The 24,035-nt window shown below is 40.3% G+C and overlaps 2 protein-coding genes and 1 pseudogene across 3 annotated transcripts in view; 2 read left to right on the top strand and 1 right to left on the bottom strand.

Moving 5' to 3' along the window:
* Window positions 1-24,035, top strand: part of Oprm1 (opioid receptor mu 1) — a 251,578-nt gene that overhangs the window by 224,088 nt on the left and 3,455 nt on the right. Inside the window, exon 5 of the transcript XR_003710973.1 lies at window positions 21,504-21,591. The gene's annotated coding sequence lies outside the window, so the exon portion shown is untranslated. The remainder of the gene's footprint in view (window positions 1-21,503; window positions 21,592-24,035) is intronic.
* Ipcef1 (interaction protein for cytohesin exchange factors 1) overlaps window positions 1-24,035 on the bottom strand; it is a 142,576-nt gene that overhangs the window by 104,693 nt on the left and 13,848 nt on the right. The window lies entirely within an intron of this gene.
* Window positions 10,829-11,305, top strand: LOC114618565 (annotated as a pseudogene).

Raw genomic sequence — 24,035 nt, forward strand, 5'->3', positions numbered from 1 at the left:
CTCTCTCTCTCTCTCTCTCTCTCTGTCTCTCTCTCTCTCTTTTCCTTCCCTCCTTCCTTTCTTTTCTTTTTTCTTTTTCTCCTGTCTTCACTCCCTTCTTTCCTTTCCTTGTGTACAAATTCTCAGGTTCCCACCTACCCTATGTTACCACTCATAAGATTTTACATCTGAAAAAGACCATTTCCTCTTGTGAAAGCTGAACTTAATTTCAAAGTCCCCAGAACTCATGCACAAGCTGGGCATGGCTACATTCACCTGTAAACCCAGCACTGGGGATAGAGGTGGGGGCAAGACACAGGCAATCCTGGGAGGGAGCTGGGCATAGCTGCATTCACCTGTAAACCCAGAACTGGGGATAGAGGTGGGGACAAGACACAGGCTATCCTGGGAGCCCTTTAGCTAATCTAGTCAGAACTGGATCCCCAGTTTCAATGAGACACCCTGTCCCAAAAAAATAAGATTATGGGTGATAGAGGAAGACTCTTAAAGCTGACCTGTGGTCCTCATAAGCACATGCACAAGTGTGTGCTGACATACACACATGCACATACCCCAAATACCAAAAAAATGAAATATACAAAATTAAGTCTCCATTATTAATTTATATAATTCATGGATTTTAGTCAGAGAAAATAGTCTGAGTTCAATGTGTTTAAAAACAAAGGTTTGTGCTGGATCTGAGTGTGTATTCTGTTTTCTAACTATGGGATTCTATCTATCTTAAGGGTTAGAATTCAATAACCTCCACATGCATCCGTGGTACTCATTTTCGAGAATTATGCCATCATTGTTGAGTTCTGTATATCTCTCTACAGTTCTAAGAGTCATGGCTGCTCAACAGACTTTATATTTTGGTGGGAAGGTGAGAGGAAGGATCTCCCCACGTCGCCCTGGTTTAAGTTTAGTAGGTCGAAATATATCAGTGTATAAATGATATTGGGATAATTGTTATTAACTTAAAGCATGACATTTGATCCTTATCTGAAACCATGTCAAAAATCAAGTGTTCATAGTATGCAAAGAAAAAGACTAGTTCTAGAAGACAAGACAGGTGTCCTGTGACCTTAGAGTGGTAGGATATGTTTATAATCACTCTTGGATTTCAGTTAATAGACATGACACCCCTTCATTTAGTTATGTTTTCTTTAGCTGATCCCAATGATGTTAGATAGGATAGTAAACTTATCCATGGAAATGTAGCATATATTTTCTGAGATATGTGTTTTCTTAGGCATTTTATTTTCATGTTACATGAGGAACTATACTCAATTTAATATAATGGCCGCATTTGGGTAATACTCCATGTTTAAGATTCTACACGTTAAATTCTATACTCTGAAAATATTTGAAGTCCTAATTTCTTCTTTTTTTTATTTTTTTATTTATTTTTTTATTTTTTTTTATTTTTTTTTTTTTTGGTTTTTCGAGACAGGGTTTCTCTGTATAGCCCGGGCTGTCCTGGAACTCACTCTGTAGACCAGGCTGGCCTCGAACTCAGAAATCCGCCTGCCTCTGCCTCCCGAGTGCTGGGATTAAAGGCGTGCGCCACCACCGCCCGGCTTCTTCTTTTTTTTAAATCATCATAGCTTTTATTAATTCTTTTATAAGCCTCTCCAATACTATGTTGTTGGATAGTAGTAATGAACATCTTTGCCTTATTCCTGATATCAGAGGGAAAGGTCCTAACACTTGTTCATCAACTGTGTCATAGGAGAATAAGGAACCATCTTCCTGATAATGGCCCAAGACAGGAATCCGGGGAAGGCCTGCTTGGCAGTTAACCTTAGATCTCTCTGTGGCTAAGTTTGACAGGATGAGTGGAGCTAGAAGTTTGACGACTGAGATGATGTTTTTAGTTGTGTACCTGGAGCCTGGGGTCCCTGGCTTTCTTCCCTATATAATGTGTTAAACCACCCCAATCCATGCCCGAAGTCTGCATCCATCTGAAGGGCATTCTTAGAATGTTTGGATTTTGAAATCAGGTTCAGTTTTCACAAGAGGAAATGGTCTCTTTCAGATGAAAAGTCTTATGAGTTGTAATGTGTGGTAGTTTTGAACCTGAGAATTTGTACACACAGAAAGGAAAGAAGGAAGCACACAAAGTATAAAAGAGGTTTTGCCTGTTGTGCCTAAGCCCCAAGCACTGTGCTAGACACATGGTCCATCATGTTTGATGAATGAATAATAGCTTTTCTTGTTATTAATGAGGAATGAGTTCCATCCTAGGCCCTATGCTTGTTCTTGTGTCAGATGGGTGAGCTTATGATGGACATGGTCACGGAGATGGAGATGCTTTGGATAAACACTGAGAGATGCAGTTCTGTGTGCAAGTAAACAAAATCCTTCTCAGTAATCCTTCATTTTAAATCTGTTCCTATTAAACTCGGTAAGTTAAAATGTGAAATTTGGGGATGGCACTAGTTACTCTTGCCGAGTACATGGGTCCAGAACAACCTGCAACTCTAGGTCCAGATAATCTGCTGCCCTCGTGTGCCCCACCCACCCCTGCTCCTGCATGCATGTGGTGCACAGATATTCATGCAAGCTTGCATCCATACACACAGAGAATAAAATAAATAACCAATTTAATGTTAAATTATTACTAAAACATTCAAATTACTCAGCTACTTAAGAATGAGAACTGATGTGTATGAAGGATTTGGGAAAGTTGTTTTATAGAGACGCAGAACTTTTACAGTAAATGTCATCCAAGAATAAAGGACTCCTGAAGCTTCTAGCTATTCCTCTCCTTCCTCAGTTTCCTGCATGTTAGGAAAGGCAGCGTGTGAAACTACAGCCAACAATCCTGGCAGAGGTGACACGTGTCACAGTTCAGAGAAAACTAGCCTACTGCATACTCTCTTCCCCATGGTGGCAAACCCTTGAGGGCATTTACTGACAAGATGGTGCCACAAGACGGCAGAGTTTGCCTCAGCCCATATCCTTGATGGACTCCAAAGCTGAGATCCCTCCCCTCCTCACCAACTGGCACGAAGCGTGGATTTCTTATCCATTCTGTGTGGATAAGAAATAAAGGTTTGTTATGTTGAGCTTCTCAGATCTAAGGGTTAATTTCAATATCACCTCAGGCATCTACCAAGAGCTCCTGGTGGCTCATTAATTATTAACAAAACTCCTGAGATTTTCGTTAAGATTTGTTTGTATTTTTTTCCTGTGTAAACTGACACCCAAAATAGTTAGCTCTCTTTTTGTGATGGTATTGGGTACAGTGCTGATGTTTTCACAGAGGAAAACAGGCTGAATAACAATAGGAATGTCAGACAAGAAGACACTTGTTGGACCCTGAAAACTTTACTCTCCCTTTCCCAGTTTCTTACTGTCTACAAAGAAGTACAGAATTCTTTCCCAGAAAAGAACATGCCCTACTCATTTGTACAAATAACTTCAAAAGATTTTGAGCTTTCCAACGAATACCTCATCAACTGGATTCTACCCCTTAGGAAGCTATTTTCCTATTTTTGAGCTGAAATATCGGAAGGAAAAGGTTTTGTTCACTAGGAAATAACCACACAAATGTTAATCTGACCTTTAGATAACCTGAACAGCTTGCTGATTCTGTTTTTTGAGGAACAGTCTCTGTGTCTCTAGCTTGTCGATCCTTGCTTTGTAACCCAGCTGTCTTGTTTCTGTTCATAATGTCATATTTTGTGCAAAACAAATAGGCATATTCAAGGATGCAAACATATGTGGTCATCCATCCCTTTATCACCAGCACACGAGATTTTAACACAGAGTTTATTTTAAAATGGATCAAGAATCTTTGGGATCCACGTTGCTTCTCTATTAAAGGAATGAGACTTGGCCCTACACATTGAATTCTGGAAAAAAAAATCTGTTGGTGCCCTAAGTCACTTGGTAACATAAATCAAATCAAGTGGGTCTTAGAATGTGACACTGACAGAAACAAGAAAGACAGAATAAGAAAAACATAACCCTGTGTTCATAATTGCATCCTCAAAAAACTCATAATATCAACTGCCCAGCAGGAATATGTCAAAATAATTAGACAGGCATTTTATGCTTAAGAATTCTGGGAAGGACTCAAAAATAGTCGTGGGCTGAGAAACGTAGGCACATGTGAGTGAGAACTGAATGTGAATCGTTGGCTCCCACTATACATGTTTAGATTGGACAAGCTTCCTTCGCCATGGCTTACTGACCTCCCCTAAGGATGGAAATTGCAAGAATATTTTTGCATTAGCTTAAGGACGTCTCATAAGCTTAGCAGATGTCTCTGATAACCAGTCAGTTAAAAAAAAATTCAAACCACTTTTTCATAAACTGCAATCCAGAGGTATTTCAATGTGTGCGGAACATCCTGGGGAGTCGATAAGAGGGAGATAAGAAACGGAAGCAGTGATGCCAAGAGCTACTACCAAGCAATAGGCTCGCGTGGGCTTGAGTGGGAAGCAGAGCGGACTCTGTGTGTTGCCCTCGTGCTGGCTTCAGAGGGAACCAGAACAGCCCATGATGATACAAAAGAATGGTTCGGAGTGTACAAAACTCAGCACAAGGGCTACTTTACTCTTAAAGGCCAGAAACCTGTGGGGCTTGTATTAAATGCACAAAAGCCTGTAAGAGATAATAATCCCTCTGCTAATACAGGGGCCTTTACCACCAGCCTCGTAAGCTCTCTGTTATATACCGGGCATTCTAAACACTGGCTTTGTACTAATTCATTAACCCCTGTTCCAGCCTTAAGGGACACTAGCCACCCTTTACCCCTTCCCATTAAACAGAAAAGAAGTTGTCTGACCTCCATACACTTGTCTTGGCATATTCCCTTCCCCCGCAACAATAATAATAATTTTTTAAAAGAAAATTAGTCACGTAAAGGTTAACTTCCAAAGACCAAAATTGCACAGCTGATAATGTCCAGGACAAGATTCAGTCCCAGCCATCAGCGTCTAGAGCAGCAGTTCTCAACCTTCCCAGTGCCGTGATCCTTTAATACAGTTCCTCCTGCTGTGGTGACCCCCAACCATAAAATAACTTTCATCACTACTTCATAACTATAATTTTTATACTGTTATGAATCATAATTTAAATATCTGATATACAGGATATCTGGTATGTAACCCCTGTGAAAGAGTCGTTCAACCCTGAAGGGGTCTCGATCCACAGGTTGAGAACAGCTGGTTTACAGCCTGCTATCTTACTTTTAAATGCTCTGAAAATATGCACATGGGACAGATAGATAACTCAGCAGTTAGAAGTACTTGCTATTCTTGCAAAGGAGCCTGGTCCAGTTCCCAGCACCCACATGGTAGCTGACAATCTTCTATAGCTCCAATTTCAGGGAATCTAATGCCTCCTTCTGGTCTCTGAGGATAGCAGGAATCACATGATGTATTTACACACATGGAGACAAAACACTCATACACATTTTTAAAAGAAAAGATGCGTTCGTGTGCTTAGAACTTCCATCCATTTTCCTCGAATATAGCCAGTGGGAAAGTGTTTCAAATTAGTGACAATAACCCACTCATTGTCTAAACTACATATTTGTATACATTGTAGATTATTCTTCTTAAAAAGCCTATACAATTCTAATTTTCCTAACTGTGTCAATAACGTTCTTTCTGGTCTAGAGAATTTGTTGCATTTCATCTTAAATCCGGGGTCCAATCAAAGCTCAATCCTTACTTTACATGGGGTATATTACTAATATCTATCAGGGAGCTATTTCCAGAAGCCTGTAGATGCCACGGTCAAGGCTGCTCCAATATCTAATATAGAATGAAGCATATAACACCCTCCCAGTGTGCTTCAGACCTCTGGGTATTCTAGATAATGCAATGTGAATTCTTCATAATAAAATACTACACTGTTTTGCATAAGAAATAAGAGCAAGAAAGTTCCTCATTCTATGCAGGTACAATTCTGTTTCTGGCTGAATCCTTGGGTATCGAAAGCATGGTTATTATAGAGTCAATTGTACCATTTCATGTCTACAATACCATTTTGGTTTGGGTTGCTTTATCCCTCCGGCTGGGTTTGACTAAGTGTTTTCTCACAATTAGGCCTAGATCAAACATTTGGACTTGTGGGTTAGGATGCTTACCTTCTTTATATGCTTTCTAAAAATTATACAACAGATTGTACAAACATTTTGTTTCAGTCACAGTTACATTAGATAATTGCTTCCTAGGGCTGGAGAGGTGGCTAAGCAGTTAAGAGCACTGGCTGCTCTTCCAAAGCTCCTGAGTTCAATTCCCAGTGACCACATGGTGGCTCACAACCATCTGTAATGTGATCTGATGCCCTCTTCTGGCATGTACATATACCTGAAGATAGAGCACAAATACATAAAATAAATAAATCTAAAAAAATAATAAATAATTTCCTCCTATGAGGTAAACAGTGTCAGTTTCTAATTAATAAAATTCTTCTGACATGGATGAATCTGCTTGATTTGTACTGCCATTCCACTGAGTTAGATATTTTTAAATGATCTTTTCTGTTTGAATGGAAATTTATGCACATTCATATAAGCAGTAAAACTGCTTCTGGGGCCAAAATTTAAATATAGGCATGACATACCTATCACCCTAAAGCAAGAAACCTATTTTCATGCAAGATAAGTCTCTAAAGCATTTTTCCTCCTCTCTCCATTGTGCAAAGGTTGTGTTAAAAACCACAAAGCTTGTTTCATTGTGTTAAATTGCAGAGCAGCCTGACACCATCCTTTAGATGAACAGTTTCTAATTGCGTTTTGAAATGACCATGGCTAAACTAGAGAGAACCTCCAAGTCTATGGGTGCTGATGTAAGATGCATATTAGCTGTATCAACCGCTCAGTTATCACCTTTCCTTCGTGTTCTTGTCTTTGCATTTGATGCACAAAAAAGTCTTTCATCTCCATGTCTTCCCTGGAAAGACTTTATGTTACATCTTCTTCTTCCCCAAACAGAAGGTACAGCATTTCAGGATAAATACCAGCAACTCTACAAGAATTTCTCAGCATGGTAAACCAGATCATTTTTCTGCTTATTATTTTACTTTGGTCCTTATCTCCTGTTTAGTTTAAGATCTAGTCGGGGAAGGTTTGGAAATGCAGGTGTGTGACTTGAGTCACAGCCAATAATATGAGTCTCTAGGCAGACAGTCCAGCCAGGCAGAACACCAGCAGGCTTCCATCCTCGATGTCTAGGGTCCTGGCCACCTCTGGGAAGAAGAGACTATGGTTGCTGCGTAGGTGGGACTAGACACAGAGTGCTATCTTCCTTGTTCTGAGTTTGGAAAGCTCTTGAAGAAAAATGAGTCTTCTTTTTCACTAATGAAAACTACATTACCATCTCCAGAAAGCCTCTGCTGACATGACAGACAAAGATCCATTTAGTCTCTCAGCCATGAGCAATTTCCTTAACGCTCAGAAATTTCAATAGCTCATTTCAAAGTGAAAGAATAATTTAAAAGGCCCGAGTAATGAGCGTGACATTACTGTCCTTGTCCAGTGTCCAATTTTATAGAGAAGTCAGGACAGGGCCCTGAAATACATCCAAGGAAGGAACTGAACTGCCTTTTCAATATTCAGAGTTCTTCACATATAACAGGATTCTCTTTAGAACTGGCAATATTGTGCACTCCATTAAAAGAAAAAATTCTTTGTTCCAGTTCTAAGAAAAACATTCTAACCCTTCACTTGAGTGGATTTTAAGCCAAACACAGTAAAAGAAGCTGCAGTGGGGTTATGCCTTAAGTATATAAACTGCTCCAAGAGAAATAGGTAGAAGATATCTCAACTGTGAAGCCCTTGCAAGGATTTATGTCATTCTTCCTTCCCCTGCAACTCCCAACACACTCCCATTATCTTCAAATAATAAGAGGCTGCCTGCACTTAATGTAATCACTGTGATTTCCTAAGAAATGAAGACTGATCTCTTTTGAAAATTAGTCCAATTTTATCTTTGAACATGAGTTTAAAACTGTTAAAATTACTACTAATATATTAACCTCCTCGAAGGGTATTATTCTCTCAATCTTTCTAAATTAAAAAAAAATGATATTACTGCCCAAGGTTTTTGTTGTTGTTGTTCAATAAAAATACAATTTTAAGATGCAATTACCTGTAATACTTTTCTCAAGTTTAAACTCTTCAGGTGTCACTTAACCTTTTTCAAACGTAGCTTGAAAAATAGTTTTTTTCTTTCTTTCTAAACAGAAAATGGGAACAAATCCATTTTATTGTCTTATATAAAGCTTAATTGAAATTAAGTAGAAGATAAATAGGAAAAAGGGGAGTTGGGAACGAGGAGATGATTCAGTCAGGAAAGTATTTGCTTTGCAAGTAAACATGAGGGTGTGAACTCTCTGCTTAGAACCCACAGCAGGGAGTGGGGGGTTAGGGAGGATGCAAGGCTTGGTGATGTGTGTTTGTAATTCCAAATCTGAGCAGGCTGGGTCTGTCTGATCTCTGGGGATCTCTGCCTCTCTAGTTTAGTCTACTTAGGAATTCCAAGACAGAGAGAGACCCTGTTTCAAAGAAACAAAGTGGAAGATACCTGAAGAATTGTCAACCCAAGGTTGATCTCTGGCCTCTACACATGTGTTCATGCACACTCACAAATACACACACACACACACACACACCTAGACTAAAGGAATCTTACAAGAACAGCAGTGGTAATAGAGATAATAGCAAAGTGTTTGTTCTGGTGATCAAATAACTTGTATGTGTGTGCACGCTGAATGCTAGATATGCTGTCACTCTACTGCTCATGAATGATTGGCCACATGGTCCCCAGTCCCCAGCCTTCTTCATTCACATACATGCACGTGCACTCCTAGGCATACATACATACACATATGTGCATACACATGTGTCCTTTCTGATGATTATTTGGACAGTTTTGCACAGTAAGCCATACCCCCCCCCTTTGCCAATAGAGAAGAAAACAGAGAAGAATGTGGGCTAGTGATCTCTGCACGAGAAGCCCCTGCCTCTTCCGAGACTGCCAGACTTTCTCGCTTGATTTCTATGTGGCCAGGGTCCCTTGGCTCCATTTCCAACACCAACTTCCATAAGGGTCTTTAATTAATCAGCCATATGTGGGCATGTCTAAGCTACAGGGGCAGAGACATTTATCCCTTCTTCTCAGGCCTCTCAGACTCCATGCCATGTAACTGGTCATGCCTCTGAGTTCCTGAATTTTCCCAGCTGGCCTAGCATTCACCAAATATTCTCTGCCCCAAGAGGCAACCTCACTTATGCACACATTAGTAATTGCTTGTCTTCGCTACAGTTTGGCAAGTCACAATAAAGGTTTTCTTTCTTGCTGATATTCAGAATGATAGATTTCTAAATAATCACTATATGAAGATACCAACAGTCCTACCACTCTGTGGGTTCTCTGCATATATTTATTAAGAACAAAAAAAAAAGGAATGTTATTACTAGACTGACTAGCCAGCAGGCCAGGCTGAGGAAAGAAGGAAGAGGAAGGAAGGAAGCACAGGAAAGGGCTACCAAGTGAAGAGAGTGTGACTAGGACAAGGAGCTATAACCTAACACTGTAAAGTTCGGCTGTTCTGTTCTTTAGGTCTTTCTCATGTATTTGAATATCTGTAGCTCTAAAGTCTCTCATGGTAGAGATTCTTGAGTGCCGTGTACCAACATTCAGAAGAAAAACAAACACAAGTTCTCCAGTTTTTCTCACCTAAGTGTATGTGACACTTGATGCCAACAATGGGAAAGATAGCAGAATGACTGGGGCTCTGGGAAGGATGTGACGAAGCCAAGAAAGCCTGAGACCAAGCATAGAAAAGAGGGAGGGACTGCATGTAGACGGGTGCTAAGAACATATTATATAGTGATTTTGTCCTCTACTTTCCCACTTGCCCCAACCCTGTTACATTTTTAAACGTTTGGACCTTCACAAGGCAGGCTCCTGGCCCACCAGGCAATGCAGGGGGAGAGATTTATGTCCACACTGTGACAATCGCAGCACACAAGGCAAGGTGCATTGGACTTGTCTTTACCATTTGACCTGACTCTGCCATAGTAAAGCATCTCTTAAACTTCTGAAAATTAAGTTGTTTGGATACTTACAAATATGTATTTGCACTGTTGTAAACTTAAAAGGGGAAGAAAAAAACCTCACAAAATGGAACAGAATGCATTAGCCTCAAATCTGCAGGAACCCACTCTGTATATGGTCATCTTGGCTGCATCTACACCTTGTGGAAATGTACAGCATAGCAGGGCTAGACTCTATATAGGTCTTGTGTCTACAATGATTAATCTTAGCTGTCTGAGTGGGTGGGGCTTATGGCTGGTACTTGAGCTGCCTGATGAGTCACATCTGGATACTTTCATCGAATCAGAGACCTGACACTGTACGAGCCTTATTCTGTAATCATGGGGCTTAGCATGGTACCTATGAGCAGTAACGTTCTAGAGAGCAATCCATTCTTACCCAAGCTGTGGACAAGAGGGCTCGTGGTGCAGAGGAAGGTGAAAGTCCATGTGTTCGTTTTCAGTGTTTGGAAACCAATACAAGAAACCCAGAAATACTCTTGAAAGCAATAACCAGTAATATCTTTGAGGCTCAATGAATAGGTTGTCTCAAGAATGTCTTTAGTGAACAGTCCCACATTTTTTCAGAAAACAACTACATAAGTGGCAGAGGGGAAAATTTAAATTAAAAATCCACTATTCGGAAGTGGGGTCGTGCGTTACGTGGGCCTCTCCCAGTGGCGTTGCCACTGCCACCACGGTCTTTCTCTGTCTCAGCTGAGGCAGACATCTTGCTCTTGCCTTGTGCTGGTGTTGGAGGACCCTCCCCGCTGCAGATTTAGCAACATCATGAATCAAGAAAAGTTATCCAAACTTCAAGCTCAGGTCCTGATTGGGGGAAAGGGGACAGCTCACAGAAAGAAGAATGCGGTACATAGGACAACTACTGCTGATGACAAAAAGCTTCAGAGCTCACTAAAGAAACTGGCTGTGAACACTATAGCTGGTATTGAAGAGGTGAACATGATTAAAGACGATGGAACAGTTATTCATTTCAATAATCCCAAAGTCCAAGCTTCCCTCTCCGCTAACACCTTTGCAATTACTGGTCATGCAGAAGCCAAACCAATCACAGAAACACTTCCTGGAATATTTAATTCAGCTTGGTGAAGATGGCTAAAGAGCCTTAGAAAGTTAGCTGAGCAGTTCCCACGACAAGTACTAGATAGTAAAGCACCCAAACCAGAAGACATTGATGAAGAGAATGATGATGGTCCAGATCCTGTAGAAAATTTTGATGAAGCATCGAAATCTGAAGCTAACTAAAATCCTCGGCGTTTTGGAAGCTGGCATGGACTAGATTTAACAATCAGCTCTGTTGTTCCAAAGTTTTACAGACATGGAGAACATCACCAGTTACTAGTTCAGTAATATAAATATTTTGTATATTAATGATGCTGTTTGCTCAGCATTTCTCCATCATTTGATTTTGCATTCTGCAATTCTTCCCACAATCTATCTTCCCCGGATCTATTCTTTTGGTCAAAATATGAAGTTTTGGTACAGTTTGAGGGTGGTTTTTTGTTTGGGGGGAAACTTTTGGTGTGTATGTATATGTATGTATGTGGGTATGTATGTACACAGTGGACAGCAGATTGGATAACAGTTATATCTACCCTATTCCTTTCCCCAATAGAAATAAAGTAAATCTTTACATTTGAAAAAGATCCACTACTCATAAGAAAATACAGGATTTGTGATCCTATGACTCAATTTTTACTTCTGGAACGGGGAGTTCTTGTTTTAAGTCTCACTTTGTAGCCTAGGTTGGCCTTGAACTCATTTAGTAGCCAAGCCTCCAATTTATAATCCTCCTGCCTCCTAAGAACTGCGGTTAGGCACCAAAGCACCTGACTTTCCAACAGTTTTAAAGAACTATTCGATTTTCATCCAAGACGAAAGTTTTGGGAACACACTAAGTCTGTTCTTAAAAGCTTTCTAATACACACCCCTTGACTTAACTGTTTCTAAATTTTCCTTTAAAAAAAAAACTGCCCTTTACACTTGATTTACATTAAAAAACAAAAACAAAAACCCTTAGTACTTTCAAATGATTTGAAGCCAGAAGCTTAACATTAACTTCGCAAGCTGCTCAGGACTCAGGAGTAGGTAGAGTCACTTTCGTATTCCCAAATCAAGAGGATATCTTTATTTATCCATAGAAGACTATGCTCGGCTAAAACTGACTCACAACCCCAAGAAGGCAAAAGAAAAGGAAAATAAAACTTCCTTTTTAAAAAGCAAGAACTGCGCATATTCCCTTCTTAGGGCAGAAAAAGATACCTAATGGCGTTTACCAGTGTTACATATGTGCGCATGCCCAGAATCAGAGACGCAGCACGCTGCTATAGACAGCTCTCACCGACGCTGCTGTTCACCTCCTATAGCTAGGACCAATCCTCCATGAGTGGCTTTTTGTTTTGTTTTGTTAGGTTTTTTTTAAGATTTTATATATGTAAATACACTGTCACTGTCTTCAGACACACCAGACCCAGGACCTCTGAGAGAGCAGTCAGTGCTCTTAACCACTGAGCCACCTCTCCAGACCCTGATTGTTTTGTTTTGTTTTGTTTTGTTTTGTTTTGTTTTGTTTTGTTTTAATCAGTTGTCAGCCCCAGCACAGCAGGAGGTGAAGCTGAAGGAGGCTGCCCTGTCCATACAACCAGTAAGAGGTGGGCATCTTCAGATCTGCCACTGCCCCCTGGTCTGCAGAGCATGTTTTTACTCAGGCAAAGTAGTCTGGTTTTGTTGTTGTTGTTTATTTTGTTTTTTTCTTTCTCTCTCTCTCTTGAAAATTGTGAGCTTTCTAAGTGATTTTTTTTTCCAAAAGTCAAATTTTGTGCCTCAATTGTTTATCAAATTCATTGCTTGGCTCAGTTTTTAAAACATGAAGAAGACCCATTTCTCTAAGAGTTTTAGGCAACCAGGGCCAGTGTAGACTCGTAAGCATGTCTATGACTTTCCAAACACCCTTTGCAAGGTAGAAGGCATTTCTTCCATGATGGCTAATTGTACCTATTAGTTTGCTCCGAGGGCATCTACCTGTGAGGAAGTCTCTAAACATGCTTAACTGAGACAGGTAGACCCGCTCTGCATATGGACAGTGCCCTGCCACAGGCTGAGATTCCAGACTGCATAAAGAGGCTCAATATTCATTTCTCTGCCCCCTGACTGTGGGCACAACATGACCAGTTGCCTCGGGCTTCTGTCATTCCGCCTTCCAATCCATGATGGATTGGTCCCCAAACCACCAGCCCAAATCAACTGTTTCTTCTTTGATTTTGTCAGGTATTTTTTGTGCCTGCAGCAAGGAAAGTAAGGAACGGGCGTGGGCGGTGTTCTGTGTTCCTTCCAATGCAAGAACGAATTGTTTATTTCACTACCACACATTAAAACACAAAACACTCCTAGCTGGTCTGCTCCTGTGAAGACACCACATCCCAACCCATCCTAGAGGAACCACTGCACTCAGAGCAGTGGGTAAGAACCCTCCCCCACAACCCTATGCCCTAGAGCAGCAGCAAGGAGCCTGGGGTACTCAGGACCCCTCACCTATCTGAACCCCACCCTCCAGAATACCACTCCCCTTCTGCCCCTCTCGGCCCTTTCTGCTGGGGCTGACTCCTAGCTGGTCTGCTTCCATGAAGACATAACATATGTCCTGACTCATCCTAGAGGAACCACTATACTCAGAGCAACAGAGGAACCACTGTGCTCAGAGCAGCAGAATTCTAGCTGGGCTGCTCCCTTGAAGACACCATATCCTGACCCATCCTAGAGGAACCACTAGACTCAGAGCAGTGGAGAATCCACTACACTCAGAGCAGCTGAGGAAGCTGGATTCTCAGGAGCTCTAACACGACAAGGATCATAGGACTTCAGGATCCCAGAGGCAGCCTGAGTCCCAGGAGCACTTCCACTCAAGATCTCAGGAGCTCAGGATCACAGAGGCAGCTGGACTCTGAGGAGTTCGGACACAAGCAAGATAACAGGAGAGACAGGCTCCAGTCAGAGTCAGTGAGTGCAGGTAGCACTAGAGTTAGCCAGATGATGAAAGGCAAGCGCAAGAATATAAGCAACAGAAACCAAAGTTACCTGACATCATCAGAACCCAGTTCTCCCACTACAGTGAGCCCTGGACACCCCATCACACTGGAAAAGCAGGATTCAAATTTAAAATCACTTCTCATGATGATGATAGAGGACTTTAAGAAGGACATAAATAAATCCCTTAAAGAAATACAAGACAACACAGGTAAACAGGTAGAAGCCCTTAAAGAAAAACCACAAAAATCCCTTAAAGAATTATAAGAAAACACAACCAAACAGATGAAGGAATTAAACAAAAACATCTAGGATCTAAAAATGGAAGTAGAAACAACAAAGAAATCCCAAAGGAAATCTCTTTTCTAGGTTTTCTACCCTGGAGATAGAAAACCTAGGAAAGAGATCAGGAGTCATAGATGCAAGTATCACCAATTAGAATACAAGAGATAGAAGAGAAAATCTCATGTGCAGAAGATATCACGGAAAACATTGACACAACTGTCAAAGAAAACCCAAAATGCAAAAAACTCCTAACCCAAAACATCTAGGAAATCCAGGACACAATGAGAAGACCAAACCTAAGGATAATAGGTATAGATGAGAATGAAGATTCCCAACTTAAAGGGCCAGTAAATATCTTCAACAAAATTATAGAAGAAAATTTCCCTAACCTAAAGAAAGAGATGCCCATAAACATACAAGAAGCCTACAGAACACCAAATAGACTAAATCAGAAAAGAAATTCCTCCTGTCACATAGTAATCAAAACATCAAAACAAACAAAAAAATATTAAAAGCAGTAAGGGAAAAAGTCAAGTAACATATAAAGGCAGACCTATAAGAACTACACCAGACTTCACACCAGAGACTATAAAAGCCAGAAGATCCTAGACTGATATAATACAGACCCTAAGAGAACACAAATGCCAGCCCAGACTACTATACCCAACAAAACAATTACCATAGATGGAAAAACCAAGATATTCCATGACAAAACCAAATTTACACAATATCTTTCTACAAATCCAGCCCTAAAAAGGATAATTGATGGAAAACTCCAATACAAGGACCTACAACCAATACTACAACCTAGAAAAAAGCAAGAAAATAATCTTCAAACAAACCTAAAAGAAGATAGCTACACAAACATAATTCCACCTATAATAACAAAACTTACAGGAAGCAACAATCATTTTTCCTTAGTATCTCTTAACACAGTGGACTCAATTCTCCAATAAAAAAACTTAGACTAACAGACTGGATATGTAAACAGAACCCAAAATACTGCTGTATACAGGAAATGCACCTCAGTGACAAAGACAGACACTACCTTAGAGTAAAAGGCTGGAAAACAATTTTTCAAGCAAATGGTGCCAAGAAACAAGCTGGAGTAGCCATTCTAATATCAAATAAAATCGACTTTCAACCAAAAGTTATCAAAAAAGATAAGGAAGAACACTTCATACACATCAAAAGAAAAAATCAACCAAGATGAACTCTCAATTCTGAACATCAATGCTCCAAATGCAAGGGCACCCACATTCATAAAAGAAATCTTACTAAAGCTAAAAGCACACCTTGCACCTCACACAATAATAGTGGGAGACATCAACACCCCACTCTCAGAAATGGACAGATCATGGAAACAGAAATTAAACTAAGACATAGTGAAACCAACAGAAGTAATGAACCAAATGGATTTTCTCAGCATCTCACGGTACCTTCTCCAAAATAGACCATATAATTGGTCATAAAACAGGCTTCAAGAGATATAAAAAGATTGAAATAATCCCTTGCATCCTATCAGATCACCATGCTCTAAGGCTGGTCTTTAATAATAACAAAACAAGGGAAAGCCCACATACACTTGGAAACTGAACAATGCTCTAGTCAGTGATAACTTGGTCAAGGAAGAAATAAGAAAGAAATTAAAGACTTTTAAAAATTTAATGAAAATGAAGGCTCTTCATACCAAAACTTATGGGACACAATGAAACCAGTGCTAAGAGGAAAACTCATAGCTTTAAGTGCCTACAAAAAGAAACTGGAGAAGGCATAAACTAACAACATGACAAGACACCTGAAAGCTCTAGAACAAAAAGAAGCAAATATACCCGAGAGGAGTAGACAGCAGGAAATAATCAAACTCAGGGCTGAAATCAACCAAGTAGAAGCAAAAAGAACTATACAAAGTATCAATAAAACCAAAAGCTGGTTCTTTGAGAAAATCAACAAGATAGATAAACCTTAGCCAGACTAACCAGAGGGCACAGAGACAGTATCCAAATTAATAAAATCAAAACTGAAAAGGGAGACATAACAACAAAAACTGAGGAAATTCAAAAAATCATCAGATCCTACTACAAAAGCCTATACTCAACAAAACTGGAAAATGTGGATGAAATGAACAGTTTTCTAGACAAATACCAGGTACCAAAGTTAAATCAGGAGCAAATAAACCAACTAAACAGTCCCATAACCCCTAAGGAAATAGCAGTAGTCATTAAAAGTCTCTCCACCAACAAAAGCCCAGATGGTTTTAGTGCAGAATTCTATCAGACCTTCAAGGAAGACCAAATACCAATTCTCTTCAAACTATTCCACAACATAGAAACAGAAGGAACACTGCCCAATTCATTCTATGAAGCCACAATTACATTCATACCTAAACCACAGAAAGACCCAACAAAGAAAGAGAACTTCAGACCAATCTCCCTTATGAACATCGATGCAAAAATACTCAATAAAATTCTAGCGAGCCAAATCCAAGAATACATCAATTATCCATCATGATCAAGTAGGCTTTATCCCAGGAATGCAGAGTTGGTTCAATATACAGAAATCCATCAATGTAATCCACTATATAAACAAACTCAAAGAAAAAACCCACATGATCATCTCACTAGATGCTGAGAAAGCATTTGACAAAATTCAACACCCCTTCATGATAAAAGTCTTGGAAAGATAAGGAATTCAAGGCCCATACCTAAACATAGTAAAAGCAATATACAGCAAACCAGTAGCCAACATCAAACTAAATGGAGAGAAACTTGAAGCAATCCCACTAAAATCAGGGACTAGACAAGGCTGCCCACTCTCCCCCTACCTATTCAATACAGTACTGGAAGTCCTATCCAGAGCAATTAGGCAACACAAGGAGGTCAAAGGGATACAAATTGGAAAGGAAGAAGTCAAAATTTCACTATTTGCAGATGATATGATAGTATACTTAAGTGACCTCAGAACTTCCACCAGAGAACTCCTAAACCTGATAAACAACTTTAGCAAAGTGGCTGGATATAAAATTAACTCAAACAAATCAGTAGCCTTCCTCTACATGAAAGATAAACAGACTGAAAAAGAAATTAGGGAAATGACACCCTTCACAATAGTCAAAAATAATATAAAATACCTTGGTGTGAATCTAACCAAGCAAGTGAAAGACCTGTATGACAAGAACTTCAAGTCTCTGAAGAAAGAAATTGAAGAAGATCTCAGAAGATGGAAAAATCTCCCATGCTCATGGATTGGCAGGATTAATATAATAAAAATGGCCATCTTGCCAAAAGCAATCTACAGATTCAATGCAATCCCCATCATAATTCCAACTCAATTCTTCATAGAGATAGAAAAAGCAATTTGCAAATTCATCTGGAATAACAACAAAAACAGGATAGCGAAAACTATTCTCAACAAAAAAAGAACTTCTGGGGGGAAGTTCCATAAAGGACCTTCACATAAAACCAGATACACTGAAACTAATAGAAGAGAAAATGGGGAAGAGCCTCGAATACTTGGGGGGCACAGGGGAAAAGTTCTTGAACAGAACACCAATGGCTTATGCTCTAAGATCAGGAATTGACAAATGGGATCTCATAAAATTGCAAAGCTTCTGTAAAGCAAAGGATACTGTCAATGGGACAAAACAGCAACCAACAGATTGGGAAAAGATCTTTACCAATCCTACATCAGATAGAGGGCTAATATCAATATATACAAAGAACTCAAGAAATTAGACTCCAGACAACCAAATAACCTATTAAAAGTAGGGTACAGAGCTAAACATAGAATTCTCAACTGAGGAAACTCGAATGGCCAAGAAGCGCCTAAAGAAATGTGCACCATCCTTAGTCATCAGGGAAATGCAAATCAAAACAACCCTGAGATTCCACCTCACACCAGTCAGAATGGCTAAGATCAAAAACTCAGGTGACAGCAGATGCTGGCCAGGATGCGGAGAAAGAGGAATACTCCTCCGTTGTTGTGGGATTGCAAGCTGATACAACCACTCTGGAAATCAGCCTGGCAGTTTCTCAGAAAATTGGACATAGCATTACCTGAGGACCCAGCTATACCACTCCTGGGCATATACCCAAAATATTCTCCAACATATAGCAAGGACACATGCTCCACTATGTTCATAGCAAACTTATTTATAATAGCCAGAAGCTGGCAAGAACCCAGATGTCCTTTAACAGAAGAATGGATACAGAAAATGTGGTATATTTACACAATGGAGTATCACTTAGCTAGTAAAAACAATGAATTCATGAAATTCTTAGGCAAATGAATGGAACTGGAAAATACCATCCTGAGTGAGGTAACCCAGTCACGAAAGAACACACATGGTATGCACTCACTGATAAGTGGATATTAGCCCAAAAGCTCGGAATCCCTTAGATACAATTCACAGACCACATGAAGCTCAAGAAGAAAGAAGACCAAATTGTGGATGCTTTGTTCCTTCTTAGAAGGAGTAACAAAATACTCATAGGAGCAAATATGGAAACAAAGTATAGGATAGAAACTGAAGGAGGGGCCGTCTCAAGACCGTTCCACCTGGGTATCCATCCCATGTGCAGTCACCAAAGGTAGACGCTGATGTAGATGTCAGGAAGTGCATGCTGGCAGGAGCCTGATATAGCTGTCTCCTTAGAGGCTCTGCCAGAGCCTGACATATACAGAGGAGGATGCCCACAGCTAACCATTGAACTGATCATGGGGTTCCCAATGGAGAAGTTAGAGAGAAGACTGAAGGAGCTGAAGGGGTTTGTGGTCCCATGGGGAGAGCAACAATACCAACTAACCAGAGCTCCCAGGGTCTAAACCACCAGCCTGGGAGCACTTAGGGAGGGACCCATGGCTCCAGCTGTATATGTAGGGGAGGATGGCCTTGTCAAGCATAGGTGGGAGAGGAGATCCTTGGTCCAGTGAAGGCTGGATGCCCCAGTGTGGGGGAATTCAAGGGTGGGGAGGTGGGAGTGGATGGGTGGGTGGGGACACATCCTCATAGTAGCAGGAGGAGGGGTGATGGGATAGGGTGTTCCTGGGTGGAGGGGAAAAATGGGGAAAGGTGATAACATCTGAAATGCAAATAAAATATCCATTAAAAAAAAACACAAAACGCAAAACTAAATTAAACATAGATGTATGACTAGTTAAGACACCTCACTAAGCCTCAGGAGATATTCTTCAGCTAATTCAAATAGAAACAATAAGGCTAAAGTGTAGCTTCGTGTTACAACACTTGTCTCACATCAGTAGGGCCCTATTTTTAATCCTCAGAAAGGCACACGTACATGCGTACACACACATGTACTCAGAAAAGTGTACAAAGCTAGTTACTGAGAAATGTGCGCTCCTTTCCTAAGCCAGCAGAGTATAACCCCTCCTAAATATAAATCCAGTCAAGATGATGGTTCACTCCTGTAATCCCAGGATTCCTGGCTGTGTTTGAAGCCCAGAATACAGGTGAACTCCAGGCCAGGCTAGGCTACACAGTGAGACCTTGTCTTAAACATAGAAACAAAAAGCAAAAATAAATTATATATACATATATGTCATATATGCTTAGATATGCATATGTGTATCAAATTATGTATATGTGTGTGACATATAAATCTTCCATTTCCCATGAGCTTTGCGAAGACAGACATTTCATGTTCCTTAATCGCTTATTTTTCTCTTACATGATCAGTAAACACCACTTTTCGGCAATAACATAATATAGATAAAAGGCTATAGCTGGATATTTGGTCACATAAACCATAAAAAACAATGGTTATGAGCAAGGAATTGGTTTAATGAAATGGCCTTGACACCTAACCGTGAAGAAAAGGCACAGAGCAACCATCCCAAGCCCAAAGTTGTCCTCTCTGTTAGACTCTGCTCCACGTGTAACTGGTTGATAATCAGTAAGTCCATAAAGCAAGTTAACTCAGCTACTTACTGAAGCATGTATTTTGCAGTTAATTATTTTGGGGCAGGTACAAAAAGTTCTACCAATTGCAGCTAAAGTATTTCACTGTGCTGAACAGGTTATAATTGAAATACACGTTATTTCAGCTATGCCAGTCTCCCAGGCTAAAAATCATTGTACCAAGTGTGGACCATATGGGCTCCTCAGTCTGTCTGCTGGTACTATAACAAAATACCACAGGTTGGGGAATTTGTAAACAATAGAAGTCTGTTTGTCTCATAAGCTCTGGAAGCTGGAAAGTTCCGGAAGTGGCATGAGATTTTAGTCATAACAACGCAGAGTACTACACACACGCACACACAGACTCAAGACAGGAACAATGAATGAAGCCAAACTCATCTTTTTTACCATAAATCCACATCTGAGACATCAAACCCATTCCCTAGAACAGCGTTAGCATATTCATGAATTTCATGACTAGCCCATCTCCTAAAGGCTCGACTCCTAACACCAACACCAAGAATAATATACATGGAAAGTACATTTACATCATATCAGTATGTGTCTATGGACTTATGCAGTTCACCTATGGGCAAGCCCTTGTCTCAAAGAGTTTCAAGTAGGGCTTTTGCAGGTGCATTCTTTGGACACTTGCTGTGTTGGGAACCTATGGTAACACCACATCCCTGGGATGGAGATTGAGATCTTTCCAGAACAGTATACATCCCTGCTGCCTACAAACTAGGAAACCTGTGGTGTCTGCTACATCGTAAGGAACATGCTGGTCCTCCCTTTACCTGGGCCTTGCCCTCCTCAGCATGTACTATAAGAACTGATGGGGATGCAGGAAGTCATTGATACAGCAATGAGGTCTACATTGTAGAAGTCATCTCCTGGGGCCAGACAGTAAGAGCAACCAGAAATCTGAGCTGTATTCCAAGGAGAGTGAGAGTTTCCAGCACCAGAGACTACATGATCCAGGCACTCCTCCAACCCTGAAACATGAGTGTGGTGTTTTTTAAAGGTGCCTCTGAGTTTCCTGTTCTCCAGACTGCTGGAGTGTTTTCTTTAATCTGCAGCACAGAATTAGCCACATTCCTGTCTCTGCCAGGAACATTAAATCCAAGCGACTGCTTCTCAACCCAAATGGTATTAGGACCAGCATTATTTATGAACTATTTTTAAAGACATATCCATTGCTCTTCTTCCTAGATGCAGACCCTGTGGATGACTGTGGTCTTTGAAATTACGTGCAGAATCCAATGTGGAGCATTGTCATTGTGGGTTCACATTAATCTATAACAAAGTTAGAATCACTAATATTAATTTCAGGGCTTAAGTGCCTACAGACAGGTGACATTAAAAAAAAAACTAAGTAAATAAATTCCTTAAAGTCTCAAAAGACATCTTAAGGCCCACAGAATTATGTCTTTGTTTGGTACTGAGGGGTTGGAAGATGTAGTCCCATGGCAATAAAAGCACTGTGAATTTTGTTACACAGAGCAGCATTATAAACCAAATTGGGCAAGAGCGTGATACAACATAGATAAAAGACAGCTATCTACAAGCTGGGAAGAGAACACTCACCAGAACCCAGCTGTGCCAGTGCCCCTGCCCAGCCCCACAAACAGCGAGAAACAGATACACTCTGCACAAAGGTGCCCTCTAAAGTATTCTGATATTTTATCCAAAGCCAACATGGAATAAACTTGTACTTTTCAACAGTGAAACAGACAGTTTCTTATTTGACTGATGTGATCATGAGTCTATAGTGAATTATTTCTTATCTTTGACATTAAAGTCTTAGAAACCAGAATCTTAAAAATAGGGAAAGAATAGGTTTAGTATTGAGATAGGATCCCATGTATCTAAGGCTGGCCTCAAACTCTCTATGTAGCCAAGAATAGCCTCGAACTCCTGATCATCCTGCCTTGTGCTCCCAAGTGATTAAAGGTGTGCACCACCATGCCCAGCTAGGATTGGAATTCTATCCTATTTTAGTAAAAGTACAGAACCATTCCCTGTAAACTTCACATGTTCATTTCAGAGTGTCTCCTCATTTTTATGTTCATCTGTTGTCCTTTTTCTCCACTTGCCTGTAATTTTATTATGCTGACTCAAGTATTTATAGAAGCTGCTCAAATCCTTTCATAAGTAAGCCAGGTTATGAGCAAGAACAGAGATGAGGGCAGTTGAGTCGGCTCAGCTGGTAAATATTATTTCCATGAAAACTGATTGTTACAGGATATTTGATTATTATACATACAAAACCTAACTGTGATCAAAATATACAAGCTTAGAAAGATTTTGCATTTGTCAGATGCAATTAGATGCGTCCTGTCAAGATACAGTTTGGTGTGCCTCTAAAGGCCTCCGTAGATAAGAAAGCCAGAGATGGAAGGTTCCTTGCCTATTCCAAGCTGCTTGAGAGAGGTCTTGTGGTCTTTGCTCTATGATCTGGGGCAAAATCAACTGGATGGCCTGGAGCTGTACCACTGTAAAGGTGAAACGGTTTGGCCCATACTGACCTGGCTTGGAACCTCCACACACCATGACTGTGACATGGTTTAGCCTGCCAAGGGTGTAGGGGAGGAGCTAGAGACTTCTTGTATAGCTATTGGACCTTTGAGAGCAGTGTCCTTTTGGTTCTCCTTTGGCTTGGACGTGCCTTCACAGAAGAAGCTCCAGGTGAGAGATAGGAAGTCTCTCTCTGGGCTTGCAGGAACAGCAGAAAAGAAGCTGCCAAGACACAGGTGAAACCGTCTTCCAGGAAAGAGAGCTAAGGAGCCCTCTTGGGTTTGGAGGTGCCCAAGAGAAAGATAGACTAGCTCAGTGGGATGACATAGATAGAAAAAGATTTCTAAAGAGTTGGCAGTTTAATTGTAGAATCAGGCCTGTAAGTAGATATTTTGTCTATAGTTCAGAGAATAAAATTATCTCACTGAGCTAGCAGCTTTTTTACCTCAGTTCCCACCTCCAGTGTCTTTATTGGTATAAATATTAGATCATTTAAAAGGTTAAATATTACTCCTGATGAACTAAGTTTAATAAACCCAGAGCCCATGTGAAGGTATAAGGAGAGATCTGACTCCAAGAAGTACAGTCTAAGCTCCACAGGGGTACCATGGCATGTGTCCACCCATACCTACCTACCCGCCCCTATGTACACAATATATCACACACTACATACATAATAAGTCAAAGTGTTATTAAGACTATAAATGAATGAATGGGTGGAATTTTTAGGAGAAAATTAACAAATATGCATAATTATGCTTAAAGTCTCATATATAATGGAGTTATTTATGTATATTTCTGTATATTACATCATATATTTATGTATATACACAGACATGCACTTAAAATTTGCATAAAAATACTCATAATCTTGCATATGTAATTACATTTCAGAGGTCCTTAATACTGGGTTCATGGTTATCCCCGTAGTGTCTGTGAGCAGAATTGAGGAGGTCTGTACACTTGGATGAAGAACATATCTTCACAGGCGCTAATCTCTTAACAGAAATTTAACATCTTCAGCTGTATATGCGGGCCACAAGCCATGCACCTTAATCCGTAGTTATTTCCCATTGCAATTCCTCGAACCTCCATTTGCCACTTTGGTTACATGCAACTATCTTTTTTTTTAAGGGTGGCAATGTGTATATTAAATTTCACATGTATGCACAGGGCGGGGAGGCCATCCTTGCAGCAGGAGCACAGGGCGGGGAGGCCATCCTTGCAGCAGGA

The sequence above is a fragment of the Grammomys surdaster genome, unplaced genomic scaffold (assembly GCF_004785775.1).
Source record: "Grammomys surdaster isolate TR1022 unplaced genomic scaffold, NIH_TR_1.0 143, whole genome shotgun sequence".
NCBI classification, from domain to species: domain Eukaryota; kingdom Metazoa; phylum Chordata; class Mammalia; order Rodentia; family Muridae; genus Grammomys; species Grammomys surdaster.